This window comes from Haemaphysalis longicornis, unplaced genomic scaffold (genome assembly GCF_048455015.1).
Source record: "Haemaphysalis longicornis isolate Haplotype H1 unplaced genomic scaffold, Haemaphysalis longicornis Haplotype H1 scaffold_2, whole genome shotgun sequence".
Lineage (NCBI taxonomy): Eukaryota > Metazoa > Arthropoda > Arachnida > Ixodida > Ixodidae > Haemaphysalis > Haemaphysalis longicornis.
The window spans coordinates 202,749,574-202,761,986 of record NW_027526295.1 but is presented as its reverse complement, the minus strand read 5'-3'; positions in this window follow the sequence as shown (position 1 = coordinate 202,761,986).

Below are 12,413 nucleotides of genomic sequence, written 5' to 3'. Positions count from 1 at the left end.
GTAAAATGAATATTTGAATCAAATGAATCAATTGCGACAGTTAGGGGCGGGCTGCCATACTGACAACATTGGAGTCTCGAATAATAAAAAGAAAGCATCTAGAGGCTGCAACGTGATTCGTTTTCAGGAGCACAGTTTATATAACTCTGCCTTGTTCACAGAAAATAGAAGCGAAATTCCACTTTTGGAACAATTTTCACGCCTTGCTATTGACAACAATGGTGTGGTTATTGACAACGAAACGCAATGAAAGCAATGGATATAGTAAACCACTATTCGAGACTTAAGCAGTCATTTCAACAGCAGAGATGTTTAAGTTTTCAGTTACGCCGTCCAGCATTAGTACAAAAATTACCAAGAAGAAATACCGAGCACACGTGAACGTGCGCCTCAAAAGGATAGCCCGCGGTCGCCCGCCGTCCTTAGAGAACAGTCTGCCAAGCGTTCGCGGAGCGATCATTGCCAGGTGCAACCGCGTGAGGCGCAACAGGCCGGTGTCCGATGAAGGGAGACGGGCCGCCAGCTCTGCCGTTTCTCGAGTCTTGCAACCCTAGTTCAAGCTGCGCCAATTTCTTTATGCACACTTTAAATAAGTAGTCACAGTGCAGCGACGTGAAATTAATACATTGTCTTGTACACCATTGCAGCATACTAAATTCCATGCTCTTCGATATTTACATCCTAAATGTCGGTTTTCTTCGCGTAAAAACGCATTTCAATACTTAGACAACACTGCCATAGTTAATAATATCACAGGCTCTCATTGCACAACGACATATTTTCAGAACGACATTGGTAGAGCTATAAATTGGTTCCAAAAATCTAGAATTTCCCGAAATTTCAAAAAACAATTATACGTTTCAGGACTCTCTACAAATTAAGTGGCCTTTCTTAATTGTTATGGTGCAGCTCCAATGGTACTAAAAAAAAAGAGCGCCTCAAGGACCTCACCCCAATCGGATTTCTATCCCTTCTGCCAATGTTCCCGAAATCAGCTCAAATTTTCATAAAATAATATTTTGCCGACGCTAGCCTTGCGCCAGAAACATTCCGTAAATGGTATACCTCATCCCTACCGCTTCGATTCCCATACTGCGCTTCCCTAAAAGCTACCAGTCTTCAGCACCTAATCCGGCATTGCCCAAAATTCATGTGCTACGTAATCTTCAACTCTTTTACAAATGCCTCCTCCTCACAAATCGACCCTAACATATCTGAGCCCTCCACACTGACTTTTATTGCATACCAGTCTTTAGAAAGTGGTCTAGCATGAGCAGTTTAGACCAGTGAGTCAGCTTTCTTCCCCCAACATGGCATATCCCGCCTTCTTGGGACCCACCTATCTCACTGTTAGAACAGTGCATCTTCAAGGTGTCCCAGGCCGCAGAGACCCCTACCCCGCGAGTGACAGCCTCTTCATGTCCACCATAACATGTGGCTTAGTATTAACCGCTTTTCGATCATCAGATTTTCTCTAGAAACCATCATCCGATTTATGTGTATAAGATTAAGAAGTACGGCATGTGTGATCACAGTTTTCGAGGGAAAGAACCTTTGAATCAAGAACCTTTTGAAGAACCTTTCGAGAGAAAGAACCTTTGAAACCGTATGCAACGCATTGGGGGCAAGTATATATTGAATTGTGTAATAGGTTTGCATGCATTTTTCTTAGAATATTAACAATGTATAAGCGAAGCATTTGAAACGACAGTAAAAATACTTCCTATAGAACTACGTTGCATGATGCTGAATAAAAAGTAGTACAAGTGAAGTGCGCCACTTGTTCCAGTTCAATGTTCTGAGGATATATTGTCTTAAGGGCTAGTTCAAAGTTTGTAATGTAGTTACGGCCCCAGGAAACACTCAAATATTTATAAGGCCATGCGTGTTCGCAAACGATGCGGAAAAAATGTGGAACTTTTACGGACCTACAATCGGACATGGTGTTGCTGCTGCAATGCGCAGACGGCACATTCGAGCTCGTGTGCAGACGAGCACCAACGGCCGTGCCTGACGACGTATCGCAGCACATCGAAGACTAGAGCGTTCGTTACACGGTATATACATCCACTTTCAGCCGTTCCCTTTCTAAGAGGCCCGTCGGCTTACAGCATCCCGGACGAGACACCAACAAGATATCTACGCCCGACGCCACGATGACAGCTCTAACTACTGGGATCAATATTGGAGGGCGCACCGGCATGGCGACGAAAACTCGGCGAGAAGCTGCTACGCAGATACTTTGGACATCACAAGATAGCCCACCACGTCGCGCCGACGAACTCCATCAAGCCGGGCGACAACTCCAAGCCGCGGAGGCGTCGTCCACCTTAAGTCGCATTAGACGAGATAACGTACTACGTTCCCACACTGATTTTTTTTGGCATCGGGTCGATGCCCATTCACACGTGGGTATGCCACGAAGGTATGTTTTAGGTTTTGTGTCAATGACAGGCCGGAAGCTGTTATCTCTCTTTTGAAAGCCATGGATGACATACATGCTTATTATTGTCGCTGGCGCTAACATCGAAGTTACTCCAATGGCCGCACGTTAGTGCTATCTCTAACCGACAGTTCGCGCTCTTTATGGAGACCAGTGCTTCTCCGTTCGAAAGAGGCCCGTCCAGGGAGATATTTTTTTCACTTTATCTCACTTCTCTCATTTCTGTCCATGCGTCTAGCAACTTGTAAGTACGGTTTAAAGGGGCCCTAAATAGGGTTGAGAAGGCTACGAGTCCTGACGCTTTCGCCATTTCGTCGATTGATTGATTGATTGATTGTGGGGGTTTAACGCGCCGACGCAACGCAGGCGCTGAGGCGCGCCGTAGTGGAGGGCTCCGGATTAATTTTGACCACCTGGGGATCTTTAACGTGCGCCGAAATCTCGAATACACGGGCGTTTTTGCTTTTCGCCTCCATCAGAAAAGCGGCCGCCGCGGCCGGGACTCGAACCCGCGACCTCGTGCTCAGCAGCGCAACGCCTTAGCCACTGAGCCACCGCGGCGGGTGCCATTTCGTCGAGCCTCGAAGCGCTGTGGATGCCAAAAACTGACAAGCTCGGAGAAAAAACGTAGGGACACTTGTCAGGGCCCTTACGCTCCGAGGTACGTACAACCATTGGCTCGGCTCGGCGGTTCGTACGGCTTTTTATTTTTTAGCAGCCGGAGCGCAAGATCCGCCCGTTACTGCCGCTTCGTGGCACTGTTTTTCACGTAGGCCGTGCTATCGACAGCACGTCAGTTCTAGCATAGGGGAAACGAACGTTTGGAGGCCATGTAGGGGGGGGGGGGGGGGGCGCCATTACAACATGCTCGTTCACAACGATAATTGAAGATTTCCACCTATCTCTAGCGCCCCGCTTACGTTTTTTGCTAGCGGTGCTGTAGCGGCGAACAGGTGCCTCCTTGGGCAGGTCGCGCAGAAAAGGATTAGCATCGCCACAGTTATTCGAAGTTAGCCTCTAGCATCCCCCCTTTGTGAGGCCGCGCCAATGACGATTCACGCCCTAATCTTTCATGCGCTATCATCCCCTTTCACGTATTTGTAAACTGATTTTCAGACATATGGTGGATCTGGCGGGCGGCGACGAGTTTTAGCTGCTGCGGTGTGCCTACATTCGTGCGCAGTCATTTACCACCGTACAGGCAGATGCTTGCCGCTGTCACGTACGTAGCATGTGTGCCTGCACAAGACGCGCCATGCTATTCAGCGCTATTCATATTGTATAAACGACGCGCTTTATCAACAAACTAAGCTGAGCTTGTGTGGCGATTGTCGGTGTCGATGATCGACATGCTTCTCTACAAAGATACGCCGTGCCGGAGTTTCGCTCTCGTAGACGCCGCCCGAACTGCCGAAACCAGCGGCGCCTTTCCCCATAGCCGGAAACGCTAATTGGCTGCAGCATTTGATGGAACGTGCCAATAGCGGCGTTCATGAGGCTGCGTCAAAGCTTCGTTGAATGTCGATGAGAATTCACACGTAAACAAGGAAAGAAAAGAACACTTCTCTAGCGATAACACACTTCAAGTAGTGGCCTATTTAGAGCTTTTGTGACGGCTAAACAGCTACCGCTCACTCACCACCCCGAGTCACTGTTAAGGGAATGAAACGCTAAAGTTAAGAATAGCAATTCGTAACTAACAATTCACAGTGACTCCGGGTGGTTAGTGAGCGACACCGCTTCAGCCGGTAAATTAACACGTGCTCCTCCCTGTAAGTTGCTCGGCGCATGCGCAGAGAGCAGAGGCGGTGAGATCAATTGCAAAAAAAAAAAAAAAAAACTTTCTAGCTTGCTCAAGCGCTGCTGCATCCGATTCTCCTACTGTGGCCGCCCAAGTCATCTTGTTTCAGTGCATTTTCACTGCTTCTTCAAGCAACCCTCTCTGCACGAGGTGGGGTTTTTTCCCCAGTAATCTGGGACCTGCCACATTCGCTCTGAGTACGGAGGAAGCAAGGCAGCACCACACGGACACCACATGAGTTCCTCGTGGCCACCTAACCTTCTGAACGTATAGAACCAGCTATGAAAGTTGCGTGTGCGGAATGCAGGTGGTACAAAGATGTTTGAGGGCCTTCGAGAAGAAAACATTGGCTTGTGGCACTAACAACGCACGACGTTAAGTAGTTTGCGTTACGTTAATGTTGTTGCACTTGTGGCAACTGCTGACGAGAGAGCGCTCGTCAGCAGTAATTTGAATGAGTCAACGATATAAGGCGCATTCATAGCGTCCCAATCTGTTTCGGCTTTGTGGCGCAGTGGGTAGAGCACCATGTACATTGCGTTCCGGCCGCAGGGTCGAGGGATCGAAACCGGGGGCTGGATAGTATTTTTTTTTATAGTAGGGAGGGGTGCGGTGCGGACTACGGACGTCAACGCGGGTGACATCATGAGTTACTGAAATGATCTGCATTTAAAATATTGCGAGCCTACGGTAGAAGAGGATGGGGATGCATTCCGAAAACGTAATTCCGTCTTTCGCAAAGCAAGCTGTATTCAGTGCCAGTCGACTTATGGCCGAAGCTAATTCTGCGCTTGTTGTCAATAGCCCAACAACATATACCACTGAAAAAAAATGGTATAAGAAAAATCGCCTCCTTCGCAAGGGAAATGCCAAGACTGAGGAAATAGTGGGTATGGTGGTCTTCACTATCTTTAACTTTGCTTTTTCCATAGCCTAGACTTTAAATTTTCTATAGCTTTAAGTTGGAGTATCAAAAGCTTTAACTTAGCTTTTCTATAGCTCTGACTTAGCTCTCCTTGAGCTTTAGCAAGGCCCTTCTACACCTTCAACTTGCCTTTTTCTAAGCCTTTATCTTGGCTCTTGTTTAGAATTATATAGCGTTACATAGTCAATCCGCGTTACGCGCCTCCCCACCCGAACATCTGCGCCATGACGCGCACTCTCCACGCCTGCTCGTCGGCTCCTTGTCTCCTCGTCATTTCCCCTCACAATTCTTGGCCTAGAATTTGCCTCCTCTCCACTTTGCTGCGCAGATTTTTAGCGACGCCCTGCACGGCTGGAACAGAAGCTTAAACAGCTCCGTTGTTAAACCAGACGCCCACTACATTTGTGAACCATCCTTTATTGAATGTTATTCTTCGAGATGACTTTAAAAACTGTTTTGGAAACCTGAAACTAGCCTTTCAGGTGCGAAGTCGTTCGCGAACGCGAAACGTTCCGAAAGGACCCCGTGAGCACGTGGTCGCTTGTTCGATTCCCGGCCGCGGCGGCCGCTTTTCAGATGGAGGCGAAAAGCAAAAACGCCCGTGTGTACGAGGTTTCGGTGGTCAAAATTATTCCGGAGCCCTCCACTACGGCACGCCTCATCACCTGCGTTGCGTTGGCGCGTTAAACGCTCCAATCAAAATCGAAATGACCCCCCACCCGCACAAACGTAAACCCATGCCGCCAGCGGTGTGGCATTCGCTTTGTTCTTGCAACCATGTGGCCCTGCCAAGATTAACTAAGGGCGTCAGTGGGTGTCTCAAGGCAACTGCTTTATAGGAAAATACAATGTCGCGTTTTCCAAGGGTAATATTGGAGTAATGCACTACAATTCCTTAAAGTGACCGTGATACGCAATTCATTCCATTACTAAATTATCCGTCTAAAATATTTTACACAAACCATTACCGCAAGAAGTAACCTGGTTACTATGGTTTTATTACAGTAACGTCATTATTGCCATCCGCAGTTATGGTTATCCTCGTGTTCGAGGAAGCGTAGTTAATGTTGGAACAAACGTATGGCCGCTCAAAGTAACTTTCTTTCTGAGAGCACAGAACTCGCATCGCGTTGTGCCTTAGAAGAATTTGCCTTTCAGCTCCGCTTTCGGAATTCCGACCAATGTTCAGTTGCATGACTATACCATGTGACTCCAACCCTGAGAACACGAGATTGAAAGCCACCCACAACCGTTTATACTCCTGACTACCCAGCCTCTCATAGTCTTGAAGCGAAATTGAATACGAAACAAACTCCTGACTGAAGACGCCGAGGAGGACAGGAAAGCGGGAAACAACGTTTTAATGGACCGCAGGTATCCCTGTAGCGAGGTAACTGTGAAAGAGTGAGCCTGAACAGGACAGTGCGGGGAGAGAGCGGGGCCGTGATTGATGCAATTCCCTGAAGCCAACTTCAAGAAGAAATGAAAACTTAGTCCGTCGCAGCGCAGCGGAGAACTCGACAAACGGGGATCCGGGGTACCGGAAGCGGACGGAGAAAAGAAAAAAGGGGTAGAGGGTTTTCAAATGACTCTGGAAGGAAGCCAGCTAAAAGGAACACAAAGAACGCTCTGTACGTTCAGAGCACTGGGCACCTCGCAGTAGAAACTAGCGCACAGTCGGCCCAGATATCTACTTGTGCATCGTTTTTTTTTTTTTTTTTGCTGTTTTTCTAGTTCGACGTAATTAACGAACTAACCCGGAAAACTGGCCTCTTTATACGAGTATAATATGCTTTCTGTCCGCTTCTTTCTGGTGTGTACGAGATCTGCAGCGAAATCGTCTCTGCTCTTCACGACAAAAAAATGTTGTCTAGAATGGTTGTGAGCACTGTCTCTTTTAAGGAGTGGGTAGCGGGAGATTGGAAAGGGGAGAACACTCGCTGGGCAGGAAAGCTCCTCTTTAGAAACGTGGTGCACAGTCGTCCGTGGAACAGGACTTCATCAAGATGAAGACGTCCGCAGCAAGATCGTCATTTGTAAGTTTTTTATTAAACATTCGTAAGTTTTCTACAAAACGCCCCAGCCTGAGCGCTATACACAAAAAAAATGGCAATGTAGGTTGCCTCGCGAACTTCGGATAAGTGGTGCCAGGCAGGATACTTGATGCGGTAACTTTGGTATGCTGCCCTTCTACCATTATTACATGTCCGGTAACACATATTAATTCTCTGCGGTGGGATGGGACTTAAATCGTTGTCGTGTATATAAACAATAAAATAAGCAAAAGAAAAAGGTCCGAGGACACCAAGCTACTTCTTACGAGTTATGAATGCGAAAGCATGAATCTCCAGTTGCCGGCCTGAGAGGCCTTGCTTCCGCACCACGTTGACAAAGGGATTTGTTATCATCCCCCTTGAGAAGTCGTGCAGTGCTAACCGCCATAACGTATTCAAATGGCTTCGAGCTGTCCCCTATGCTACGCTTTGCGCCGCGGCTTGTTCCTGCCGCAGTACAATCAGAGAGCTGATGACGGTGGTGTGTTTCGCTTCTTGTCTGTTCGCTCGTTCGGCTGCGTTCTTTCGCTCCCTTTCAGCGTGGACCTCTCATCCCGAGTTAAAGGGGCCAAGCAGTATGAACACGTCCTTGGTTCATTCGAAAGATTGACTTGTTGAATCATACTGACAACACTTTTAACGTAAACTTCGCTCAAATAAGTTTCATAATTAGGCAAGAAAGGGAATGACCATGTAACCCACTACCTCATTTCTCGCACTAGAATATACGTCAGCAAACGCACAGCCATGCGATTGGCTGAGGCCGGCAAAAGCAAACGCAAATCAGGCAGGGCTTATGAACTTGCAGAGCGGGCTACTTTAGCTTATATGTAATGCATCTTCGTTTTATAGCAGTATTAATGGTGGGGTGAATCAATGGAAGTTACGGAAGTACACGTGAATATAAAATAAACCAGTGCGTACTGATGTTAACACTGCGCGCATTATGCTTGTTATAGCTGCACAGCTGAGCGGCGTTTTGGGGCTGTCTTAGGCGACACGGGCCGATTGCCGTAAGCTTTATTGTCTTACGTCATCCTGCTTGTCGAACATAATTCCCATGTTTCACGAAACGATACTACCTACCGTGAAAAAAAAAAAAAAAAAGGCCACGTGCAAATATGATCAAAACAAAGCAGAGGCGAATAGCGGTGCGGAGCAGTATGGTGGCGCCATCTAGGGAGACTAACAGTAAACAAAGCCCAGCGCTCCGCTGCAGACTGAACAGCTCGCTTGAAGCTCGCAAAGTCATGTGACGTCATGGCATGCGTCACAAAACGCATGATTTGGCTGGTGAAATAAAATTTTACTTAAATTTATTAATTTGTCAGTGACAAAAGCTTCACTTTCTGCCGCAAAAGGGCTGGGGGCTCTAGAAAGCACCAATGATTTCGAATTAGACGAATTGTGTTTTGTTTACATAGTCCTTTAAGGTTGCCGGGTAGAACGCCTCGTTCTATGAAAGTGGTCGTGGTATGGAACGCTACAGAAAAAGGTTTCTTTATGTTCCGGACGCCGTATTTCTTGCCGAATAGCTTATTTAAGGTTTTCGCCTTAGCACAAAGGCTCGCTTACGTATCGGCCTGTGAACGGCCTTCACCAGAGTTAGTTGGAAACTGACGGAACACTGCAACACTGCTTGAGGTGACAAAAACAGCGAGGAAGGTGAAAGTGATAGGGGTAAGCGGGTGTTCTATGCATCTTGGTTTTGCTAGGGGGAGGGGGAGAACTTGTTTTATAAATCTGGGAAGCGGAAGAGAAATAGTAGCATAGGGGACTGCACATATATATGCAGGCATAATTGTGGCGAGGACTAAAAGGTGCACACAAAAGCGAGAGGTGTTCTACACACTTCAGGGGCACCCGCCCGGGAACTTTGAATGGCTCTACAATAAACAGTTCAGGGCAAAAAATAAAAAGAAAAGAAAGTTCACTTATATTAGGAAACGGTTACTTAATGTTATGAATCATAGGACTTCCGAGTTTTGCGTTCGTGATGGGTTCGAAAACCACATCCCAAAATTGTGAACTTAAGATTTTCCCGTAAATGACAGGGCGTGTTTACAGAGTTCAAAAAAGCCCAAGGGAATCTTGCGCTTTTTTTAACGAATGCACAACGCTCAACATGCATTTGCACTTTTTTTGTTTTCGTTCTTCTTGGTTTCCGCTCTATCACAGGGCGACGTCTCACGGCGATTACGCTTGTGTCATTCTCCGGAATGTCCCTCGCGTTTGCTTTCACAGCTGCGCAACGCTTTCGTCACCAGACCATCTTGAATGAAAATTCGTAATTTAGTTATACTGCTGGTTTAGCAACGCAATGTAGCTGTCTTGAAGCGAATTTTAAAGCGCAGCTTTTTTGGTGTCACTGATGGCAGTGTCGGGACCTAAAAGCTCTGCAGGAAAGCCAACTTCACACAACGGGAGGGCACATGATGATGATGATGAAGAAGAAGGAGAAGAAGAAGAAGAGCAGGAGGAGGAAGAATAAGAGGAAGAAGAGGAAGAGGAGGAGGAGAAGGAGAAAGAAGAAACGCTTCCCGCGGTGGGAATAGAACCTGGGTCCCTCGCCTTACGAAGGCGACGTCTATCCGATTGCGCCATCATCGCTTTCGAATCGCTCAGCATTCCGTTTGGATGCGTTGTGCGGACGTTGGCGTCGGGCTTTGGCTGAGGTGAAGTGGACTTGGATTTGAACTTTGACATGGTGGATTTTGGACGTTGACGCTGGTCTAACGACGACGATGGGTGGGAGGGAGGGGAAGGGGGCACTTAGTTTTTTTGTGAGGGATTTGTTTGCTGACGTCCGAGTTTCGACTTTGAATCTCAGGCAGTTTGCACTGTGATGGTTGACGCGTGGACTCTGACTCGCAGGTGGTTTGCATTTTGATCGTTCATGCTTTGATTTTGATTGCAGTGGCTTTGACTGTGGCACTTCGCCGTTTGATTTTCGCACGCAAGAAAGCTTCCACTTTCAACCACCGTCGTTGTAAGAGGAAGGGGATTTGATTTTGTTTTGGAAAGCCGGTTAGCACAGGTGATTCCCTACCCCGTGTGTGAACTCCACCAAGGAATAGCGTTAAGCAGACGCTACGCTGACAAACGAAGTAGCATGACGGAAGAAATATTATCGCATAGGTAAGCATTGAAGTGGTAGGATTGGAAGAACAAGAACCGAAGGCAAATAAACGTGGCCGCTCTTCTCTCCGCGGGGAACCCGGACAACTTGCGGACGTACTTCTGACGTTTGGGAACCGCAAGCTTACTGAACAGTATCTTTGTGGATCTCTAAAGCCGCTTCGGAGTAGCTGGCCCAGTCTACAATAAAACGCCGGATTGGTGTGGAAAGCGTGCACGACGGGTTTTCGGTAAACAAGCCGAATTAAGAGGCATGTGTCTACATTTTGTAATACTCCGGGGTGAAGAACCTTTGAGGGACGATATTTGCAGTTCGTACGTCTCGCATTGTCTTACATTTGCTGTGTCGTGTTCTCCTAAGTTTATTTACTTTGTTAGCATAACTTTACAGTTTCCCTCCTTCCACTGCCTTTCGCTTTTTGTCACTCTGAGCCTGGCCCATTGGGGGACACTTTTTTCCGACACGCAATCCAAACGAAGGGCAGAGAAGCTTGACAGCCGTGGACTGCCGGCTCACACCACGAAACCAAGGTAAACCAAAGATTAAGCGAACCGAGCTCTCGAAGGATTATAGCATGCGGGAACACGAACCGACCTCTACGCGACTAGACGCCCCCGTGGGACAACATCTACGCGTGCCGGCGGGTATTAAAGTGGCCGGAGCGACAGACGCGGCGGAACAAAGGCAGGCGAGTCCATGCCTGCTCTCTTGCTCGATGCATTTCCGGCCTCCTAGCCAGCGCGGTCCACTGATGGCAGAACGCAGGAAATTAAGGTTCTCTGGATGGGATCCTGGCAGACTTGTTCAGGAGAACGCGCTGTGTCCATGTCAGTTCATTTAAAGCCAGGCTCGCAAACATATACGCTCTTTTCGGGGATAATATATCACCGGTATTTCGCGGATTCACAGGGACTGACTAATGAAACAGCTCAAGTTTGCACAGGTCGCCCTATTCTGTATTCACCTCCCTGAGATTGCGCATTTCAAGTGGTTGGCATAGGAGGACTAGATGGCGGCGCTTCCTTTACAAAATTAAGCTCCTGTGGAAAGCATTTACTCACGTGGATAATGATGTGTATCTTCTGCAACCATAGGCAATTTATTTCGAGATAATTGAATAATATGTTCGCGGAACATGTTGTGTACTGAAGGTATCTACGTTTTAAGTAAAAAAAATGACTTAGGATTTTCCAAACTGTGTGAATGCGTTTACCTAATGGGGTCACAATAGCAGCGGGAACGCAACCAAAGTTAAACTTCTCTCACGGTGAATTAGTGTGCTAGACATACAGATATTTGCCAAGAAATAGTGGGAGCCAATTTGCCTATCGCACAGTAAAGATGCAATGATGCGGTAGCTCGTAAAAGATGTCACATTTGTTATGAGCCAATCCCAAAACAATTCTGATGCCCTACTCAGTTTCACTTTTGGTTTAGTAATGAAATCCGCCTTGTTCATCGCAGAAAGCATCGACGGCCCATCTTATAGAAAAAGATGTATAAGAAATACTTAACACGAAAAACAGTTATGTTTGTTTTGCGGGGCGGAGACCAGCCGCCTGTCAATAGTGGGTGCAAATGTCTGAGGTTTCAGCCCTCCGAATGAGTGTCGAGAAAATAAGCTATTATCATGTTCAAGCGGAAGTTGAAATTGCCGCGATTGACACGCCAGCGATCTGGCATTACAGAAAATGCGAGCGCGGTTGAGGCCTCCAAAAAGTACTGACTGCTACGATACTCCCTAATGCGCAATTTGTGCGCAGCGCAAACTGCAGCCTTCTCGGTCACGGCGCATGGCTGCTGCGTCTCAGGAAGGAATAAGAATGGCGGGGTCAGCGAGCACGCGGTGGCGGGCGCTAGTCTGCCGTTAACGCGCAGTGCGTCGCCACCGCAGAGCATGTTCTAAAACGTGTTTGAACCTCCCGCGCAAACATCACATGGTTCGGTTGAGCCACGCAACGAGGAGGACTATGAAGGACCGATGTACGTGCACCACGCAGCCCGTGCTGTGCTTCTGCGCTCTTTGTGAACTTGAAACAAGACACTTGATT